Raw genomic sequence first — 9,180 nt, forward strand, 5'->3', positions numbered from 1 at the left:
TTCCCACAAGCATCTGCAAACACTGGAAATATCTGGGGATGCTCTGAAGTAAGTACTTGTCCAGATGATCTACTAGCCTGCACTAAATCTCCATTTGCAGCTTTCTCTCTTTTTTCCCATGTAAAACAAGTGGAGTGCATTGTTTGAAGATGTTTCACAACTCACAAATGATGTTCCACATGAATACTTGCACTCTGACCCTCAAAAGAACTTTACCACGAAGAAAGCAAGTAACTTTTCTTGCATTTGCTTACTTCTTGCCTTCAGGGACCGTAAAGAAGGCCCAGACTATACTCTATTTTCTTTTCTTCACCGGCTCTTTCTATTCTTCAACATCAATTATCTCTTCTTCATTCTCAACACCTCCAGATGCCGTCTTCAGTTCCAAAAAATCAAAAGAAAATACCCCCAAAACTCAAAATTCACTAGACACTATACAAAAGTGATCAAGTTTAAAAGACACACACAAAAGAGAAAGAAAATGTGTTCTGGTTCTTTAAGGACTGAAAGCTCATTAAGCAATCAAATGCTTTCTTTTCATTTCACATGACGTCACAACAGTGTCGCATTCCCATCGCGCTCCCATTGCGCATAAGCAAAAATTTATTAAATCCAACTTAAAACTATACATTTTTATTACATTATTTTTTTACAGTTTTTAAATAAACCTCTTAATCTATATAGACATTCAAATTGTATACTTACATATTTAATACTGCTAAAATTCATCCTGGAGTTGCATCCCCAGCACGGTCCTGAAAATGCATGCCACCAGGCTGTGTGACAGCTTCACTGCTTTGTAAAAACTACTAAAAACACCTTTAAAATAACTATAATATATATTTAAACTTGTTTCAGTATTTTCATTAGTAAAGCACTTCCCTTAAATTCAACATTAAAATCCTTTCTATATGTATTTTACACTATTAAAACTATGCCAGGTGGTGTCCTCATCGCGACTCCCACACAGATGTGCAACAAAGCATAGTCTCCACAAAACTAAGAAAACATTTTAAAAATGTTTTACATCTATAATAATATTACTTGTTAGACTATATTGGTAAATCTTGTCCCTCAAACGGTGCAATAAAATGATCTATATATGTATTTTACAGTACTAAACATATATCGGGTTTGCATACCCACAGTGACAAACCGTGACTGGTAAGTCCAAAAACCGACTTCAATCTGCATTTTTTTGTATACACCTCACATTAATACATGTTTTACAGAGATAGGTCATCTTTCAAAAACCACTCTCCACAGGTAGAATGTGCACTTTTGTTTGCGAAAGGACCAGGCAGAATTTCACGTTATTAAACTCACAAAAACTATTAAAGAATAAAAACCTCTAAAAATTACTGAACTTTTTTTTACAAATTCATTATACTTATATCATAATATTACAAATCCTTACATACTCTTTAAAAAACATAAAATGTAAAAGCACATTATATTCATGAAAAATTATAAATAAAACATTTAAAATTTCACAGAAAAAAACAAAGGTTAAGAAATAGAATTTTAAAAAAACTTGGAAATTCACTGAGAAAACCAAAGGTTACTGAGACGTTATAGTTCCAAAATAGATTTTCAAAATCCATGAAATTCATTGAAAAAAAACAAAGATTACAGAGACATTAGAGTTAGGAAATAGAATTTTTTTTAAACTGAGAAATTCACTGAAAAAAAACCTGGAACGTTATATTTAGGCTGACAATTTACTCTTACTAAGCCAGACAAATTCGGCAGTTATAGTTACCTAATCTAACTATAACTTATGCCCCACAATGTACTGCTTATGACCTCACATTACTCATGACATGGTCAATGACATCACTGATGATATCATTCACAGAGGTACTTGCATACGCACTCACACCCCCACACAGTCTCATACACCTGTCATATACGCAAGCAATCACTCACAAACCAATTCACATACCAATGCCAATGTACTCACTAATATATAGAGGCACTCACATACCCACTCACATATACAGGCATTCATACAAGCATTCTCTTACACATACAGCTACTCATACAACCAGTCACTCACCCATGCAGCCACTTACACAGCAACACACTCACCCATACAGCTGCTCACACACCCACTTATTCAACCATACGTCTACTCATACACCCACCCACACAACCATACAGCCTATCAACATGGTCACTTACTCACGGGTCTCCCTGCTTTTTTTGCTGTTACTGCACAGTCCTGCTCCCCAGTGTGTTGATGGTGTGGGGGCTGTGGTCTGGCCTTGGGTGGGCTGGGTCTGAGGGTCTGCCCACTCGTTCCCAGGCATCCTTGCCTGTACTGCGGGCTCTGTTCCTCTGCTGGTGACAGGTTTGGCAGGGTCCTGTACCCCGCTTGCGTGTGGCATGCTTCTCTATTGCTTCTGGTCCCCGTTGGGCGATTTTGGCTCTCTTTTGGGTGCCTCCGCTTCCTGGCTTCTGCGTTATCTCTTCGGGGATGCTCCTTCTTTCCATTGGAGTGAGGTGTCCACTTCCTCTCTTGGCTCTGTCCCCGCTGCCTTCGGTCAGGTTTCAGGAGACTCTTGGTCTGCTGTCATCCCATTCTGGGGTCTAGGCCTGCAGCCATACCATCCTGAATGCACCTGATCTCGTCTGATCTCAGAAGTTAGGCATTGTTGGGCCTTGTTAGTTCCTAGTTAGGGGACTGCCTGGGACGTACAGGTGCTGTAGCCTCCCTTGGGTTCCTGGAAAGGCGATTGTTTGGAGGCATTTTTCCCTGTTGCTGCCTCCTTTGCAGCTGTTTTGTTCTCCTCGCACCAGTCTGCTGTTCCTGGCTTCTGGGGTTTCCTTTGTGTTGGCCTTGTGTTCACCTGCTTCTGCTGCACCCCTGCTCTGTTTCCTCTGCTTGCCTTTGGCTTGCTTCGTTGGGTCCTGGCCACCCCTCCTAGTTCCGCCGGCATGCCTGCTCTCGTCTGGTCTCTGTGGTTCCACTTGGTCAGACCTGGTTTGTCCCTGGTTGGGGCCACCTGGGGGTGCCAGGGGCTGTAGGCTTCTCCGGCTGGTGTGGTTGGGCTCCTGCTCTTTCTTTCCTTTGCGTCCCCCCGGGGTGTGTTACTGGTGGCAGTTCGCCTTTTGGTCCCTGGGGTTCATGCCGTTGCTCTTTGGGCCTGGTTGTCTTTCGCTGCTGCTGTGTCCATGGCGTGGTGCCTGTTTCCCCTCTTCTGTTCGGCGGTTCTCCCGGTTGGGTGTCCGTCCCGTCTCCGGGTGCATTTGCTCACGGGGGGGGGTCCTGGTCTCATCTGGTTCCCATTGTGGGTGCCTGGCTGGGGGTCTGTTGGGGCTTTCTGGCTCCTGCAGGTTTCCGGCTCCTGCAGGTTTCCGGCTCCTGCAGGTTGGTCGCTTTTTTCAGCCCTGAGTCCTTGCCTGTGCTCTCTCTGGGTGTCCTGGCAGGGCGCTCTCCTGGTTTCCGTGTCCTGGTGGGTCCTTCTGGGCTTGCTCCTGCCGGCGGTTCTCTTCCCAGGCTTGGTTCACCTCTGGCTGGGGTCCGTGCTTCTGCCTGGTCCCGGGGTTTCGATTGGGTGCTGTTGAGATTCGGGTTTCCCTGTTGCACCGGTGCTCCTACTTCGTTGGCCCTCCCCCTTATTCCCCTGGGCTGCGGTTCCCTTGTTCGGGCCTGTGTGGGGACCTGGTGTTCGGTGCCTTTGGTTTGGTGTGTCTGGGGTTGCATCCTGTTGCTCCGGGTCTGCCGGCTTCCTGCTGGTTCGGTGGGGCTTCTGGCTGTGCCTCCTTGGCCTGATGGCTGTGTTGTCGCTTCTTGGCTGGTTCTGGGGTGCGTTTTCTGGATGTTCCTGGTTCCGGTGTCCTAGCTGCCTCCTATCTTGCCTTGCTACCCCAGGCTCTGTTCCCGGTGTGTATCTGTTTGGGTGTACCCCCCTTCTCTGGTTTGGGTGCTGTTCTTTGGGGTTCCTCTTGCCTCTGTTGGTTCTTCCCTCCTGCAAGTTGTCTGGGGTTTGCTGCTGCTTGGCCCTCTGCGTTCTCTGCTTCCTCCGGTTTCCGCTTTGGTGATTTTCTATGTTTGTTTTTCTTCCATCCTTCTGTGTGGCCCGGCGGTTGTGTTCTGGGGGTCTCTGTCGGCCTCCCGCCCTTTGCTTTGACCTGGACACTGCATGGGCTCCTTCCAGGAGCTTGTTGGGCCGGCGGGTCCTCCTGCGTTGATGGGTTGCTTGGCTCCGGTCCTGGCTTTCTGGTTCCTTTTGCATTTGTTGCCCTGGTTTTTGCTGTTTTTTTGGCTCCTCTCCGGCGTTGGCTGGAGTCGGGCCTGGTGGGTTTCTGGCCTGGGTGCTATGCACCCTGGGGCCTCTTCCGCTGCTCCTGCCCTTGCTGCATTCTTGGCCTGGGTGTTGGGTGCCTGGGCGGTCCTCCGCCTTGTTGGCTCCTGTTTTTGTCTGCCCTCTGTGGTTTGGCGTGTTCCTGCCTGGTTGTTTCCTGGTTTGTGGGCTGCCGGGGGTCCCGGTTGCCCTGGGCTTGCACCCTGCCCTGTTTTCCCTCCCTTTGGGGTTGGGGTTTTTTGTGATTAAGGCCAGTGGCCCTGTCCCCGCCCTTGCTGTGCCTGTTCGGTTCCGGTTTGTTGGCCTCTCTGTTGTTTGGTCGGTTGTTGGCTGATTCTTTCTTGGGGCTTCTCTGGCCTGTGGTCTTTTGGTTTGGCCCCCTCTGCCCCTGCTGTTCTAGGTTTTTTGGCCGTACTGGTTTGATTGGCGGCCTCCTTCCCCGTGGGGCTTTTGGCCTCCTGGGGTTTCGGGTCTCTCTATCCTTCCCTGTTCTTTTCGTTTTGGTTGGAATCTGGCTCCTGTTCTGCTCCTTGGCTCTTGCTGGGGCTCCTCCCTCTGGGCTGGGTGCTTGGTAATTGTCGTTTCAAGGCTCTGGTGGTGTTCTAGGTGTTTATGCCTGCACCCTGTTGGCCGGACTTGGCTTCTTTCCTTTGGCCTTCTCCGGGGCGGTTGGGGTTTGTTCGGTGTCTGTGCGGCTGCCGGGTCCTGTATGCCTTCCTGGTGGTTCTTGTCTGGGAAGCCTTGTCCGGTGGGTCCCTTGGCCGTGTCCCTTTGACCGGGTTGCCCAATTTCTGGTTTCTCTGGTTGGCGGCCTCCTTGTTGTAGCCCTGGCCTTCTGTTTTTTTCTTGGTTGTCTCCGGCCCTTGTTTGGTCCCTGCTGTCCTGTTCTGGCTTGCTGGGCGTTTGCTTCCTGCGGTCCCCCTTCCCCCTTTCTTGGTGCTCCCTTGGGTTGCTGCATTTGGTGTGGTTTCCCAGGTGCTCTTGTGGGTTCGGAAGGCCAGTTTTCTGATTTGGTATTCTCCACTTTGTAATGAATGGGACGAGGACATAAGGGACGTGGGGGTAATGCTCTATTACTTACCGGTAATCTTCATTACTCCGGGTCCCGTTGTCCTCGTCCCATTCATACGCCCCTCCCTCCCTCCTGGGCGGAAGGCCCTAGTGTTTGGGCTTGGTTGTACAGGCGGGATGCTGGGTAAGTACTGCTTCTGTACTCCCGGTGGGAGGGACAGTATTAGTGTCCCAGCATGCTTCAGGTCTTTTTTTCTGTCTGGAGAGGGTTATCTCCACTTTGTAATGAATGGGACGAGGACAATGGGACCCGGAGTAAAGAAGATTACCAGTAAGTAATAGAGCATTCTAATATGCACGCACCACTAATGCACTCATTCAATCATCCATACACTACTTATGTACTCCTTCTAACATCCATGCACCACTCCTGCAATCATTCTAACATCCATGTACCCCTCAAGTACTTGGTGAATCATCCATGCACCACTCACTCACTCATTCATACACCACTCATTCGCTCATTCACTCATTTAGTCATCCATGCACTGCTCATGCTCTCATTTTAATATCGATTCACCAGTCATGCACTCATTCTAACATCCATGCTCCTCTCTTGCACTTATTCAATCAGCTATGCACCACTAATCCAGTCATTCAATCATCCATACACCACTGATGTACCTATTCAAACATCCATGCACTTTGCATGCACTCATTCAATCATCTCTGCACCACTCATGCACTCATTCAATCATCTACATGGATGATTAAGTGCATGAGAGGTGCGTGTGTGTTTGAATGAGTGTTTCAATGGGGTATGGATGATTGAATGACTGGATGAGTGATGCACAGATGTTTGAATGAGTGCATGAGAGTTTTCTGCATTTTAAATGAGTTTATGAGTGGTGCATGGATGATTGAGTGCATGAGTGGTGTATGACTCATTCATGAGTGCATGAGTGGGTCATTGATACTACGAAGAGTGTAAGAGTGGTACATTGAGGATTGATTTAGTGCTTGAGAGATACATGGATGTTACAATGAGTGAATGAGAGGTGCATAGATGTTAGAATGAGAATACGAGTGATGCATGGAGGATTGCTTTAGTGCATGCACTCATTCTAAATTCCATGTACCATGCATGCACTCAAGCACTCAATCAATCATTCTATCATACCTGCACTGCTCATGCACTTATTCTAACATCAATTCACCACTCATGTACTCATTGTAGCACCAATGCACCTCTCATGCAAACAATCAAGCATCTATGCACCACTCATGTACTCATTCTAACATCCATGGACCTGGCATGCACTCATTCAATTATCCATACACCATTAATACACTCATTCAGTCATCCATACACCTCTGATGCACTCATTCAAACATCCATGCACCTCTCATGAACCTAATAATTTGTGCATGACTCATGCACTCATTCTAACTTGCATGTACATCTCATGTACTCATTCAATCTCCCATGCACCACTCAGCACTCATTCAATCATCCATACACTACTCATGCAGTCATTCTAACATCCATACAATACTCATGCACTCATTCTACCATCCATGCATCTCTCATGCACTCAGTAAATCATCTATGTACCACGCATGCACTCCTTCTAACATACATACAAACTCTCATGCACTCATTACATTATTCATTCAGTCATCCATGCACTACTAATGCACTCATTTTAATTTTGTTCTGCCCCTCATGTACTCATTCTCACATTCATGCACCTCTCATGCACACATTAGATCATCTGTGTACCACTAATCTAGTCATTCAATCATCCATACACCACTGATACACTAATTAAACCATCCATGCATCTCTTATTCACTGAATCAAATATCCATGTGCTACTCATGCACTCAATTCAATTCAATTAAATAAAGCTTTATTCGGATATAAAATATCCATGAAAGCACAGGTCAAAATACCAGCAGAAATACATACATTTGTAAACAATGCACGGTATAAAAAGCAATAGGAAAATAGGGGCTTGTAGTATGTATCAAAAGACAACAATGAAAATACATAAAAAGAGAGGGCATAATATACAAAGCAGCAACTTCATAAAAAGCAGTGGCAAAATTGCCCTTAACAGGTAGCAGCATAATATAATAAAGTGCAATCAGATGTTTACCAAATAGCAGCATATTATAATAAGGTGCAATCCGATGTGGACAAATAGCAGCATAGTATAGTAAAGTACAATCAATGCACTCATTTTAACATCCATGCACCGCTCATGCACTCATTCAAGCACTACTCATGCACTCATTCAATCACCCATATATCACTCATGCAGTCATTGAATTATCCATGCACCTCTCATGCACTCATTCAATTGTCCATGCACCACTGATGCACTCATCCATACACTACTGATGCACTCATTCAAACATCCATGCATCTCTCATGCAAAAATTGTCAATTCATCACTCACCACTCATTCAAGCATGCATGCACTACTAATTCACAAATTATAACTTCTATGCAGCTCTCATGCACTCAATCAATTTTTGGAGATTTTATATTTTCTTGGGGGTTTTTTTAGAAAGAAACTGCAGAAAGGAGAGGGGAAAACTGAAACAAACAGCACAGACAAGCTGCAAAAAAATAAGTTTAAAAAACAAAATTAACATGTGTGCTGCTTTGGTGCATCTCAGATAGCTGCAATTAACTGCTCTCCAGCCATGGTTATAGTTGTGCACTCCATGCAGAACTTTGCCATCCGACGCAATTCAGGGGCAAGCTCCACATGACGGCTCTTAAGCTGTGAGAGGACTTTGGGCCCGATGTAGATCGCCAAATACCGGTCGGTAACGGCCGATTTCGGCCGTTACCGACCGGTATTTGAAGATGGAGATGTAGGGGCATGTTAAAATACAGAATCGGTAATTTGACCGATTCTGTAAAATACCGAATCGGTAAAATTACCGATTCTGTATTTTGACATGTAGGTAGCACTGCAATCAGTGCTACAGGGGTCTAAGAATTCGTTATTTACCACCAACTAGAAGTTGGCGGTAAATAATGAAAACCCTTTAAAAGCATTTTTCTTGCTTTTTAAACAGTGCCATGTTGCAGACATACATGCCCTTAGGGCATGTATGTCTGCAACATGTGCACCCATACACATTTGAGGGGTGCAACAGGGTGTCAAAGTGACACCCTGCCACCCTTCAATGTTTACCCCATTTACCGAATCGGTATTTACCGATTCGGTAATTGACATTCATTCCTATGGGCCTCCAGGCCCATAGGAATTAATGAAAATTACCGAATCGGTAAATAGCGATTCGGTAATTACTGAAACTTACCGATTCGGTAATTTTTTAAGAACAATTACCTACATCCCGATTACCAGTTCTCAAATACCGAATCGGTATGATTCGGTATTTAAGAATCGGTAATCTGGGATTACCTACATCGGGCCCTTTATGCCCTGGTACAGGTGCTGCAGCTGATAATGATGATAATCCTTCAGCTTCTCTGTCCTTTTTTGCTCTTTTCAAGTCATTGGAGCTATATTTTTTGAGATGGTACTACATAGAAGTTGTACAGCAGGAGTGTTTTTTGTTAGACCCTCTTGATGGAGTTTTCCCACAAAGAGAGCACTTAACAAATTTCGCAACTTTCTTTGTCTCCCCAGATGGTATGCTGAAGAACTCCAATGCAATACTGGCTTTTTGTATTGAGGCTCTTCATCTGCAGCATCTTCTTCCTCCACCTCCTGACTGACCTGCTCTACCTCCTGTTGCACCTGATACTCCTGTGCATCACCTGTTTCGATTTTTCTCCAAAAAATCAGAAACACCCAAGCTCTAATGCGAGTAC

At 45.5% G+C, this 9,180-nt stretch overlaps 1 pseudogene; it reads left to right on the forward strand.

The window, feature by feature from the left end:
• The first annotated feature begins 2,596 nt into the window (after window positions 1-2,596).
• Window positions 2,597-2,715, forward strand: LOC144820915 (5S ribosomal RNA; annotated as a pseudogene).
• Window positions 2,716-9,180: the final 6,465 nt, after the last annotated feature.

Source organism: Lissotriton helveticus, chromosome 2_1 (assembly GCF_964261635.1).
Source record: "Lissotriton helveticus chromosome 2_1, aLisHel1.1, whole genome shotgun sequence".
Lineage (NCBI taxonomy): Eukaryota > Metazoa > Chordata > Amphibia > Caudata > Salamandridae > Lissotriton > Lissotriton helveticus.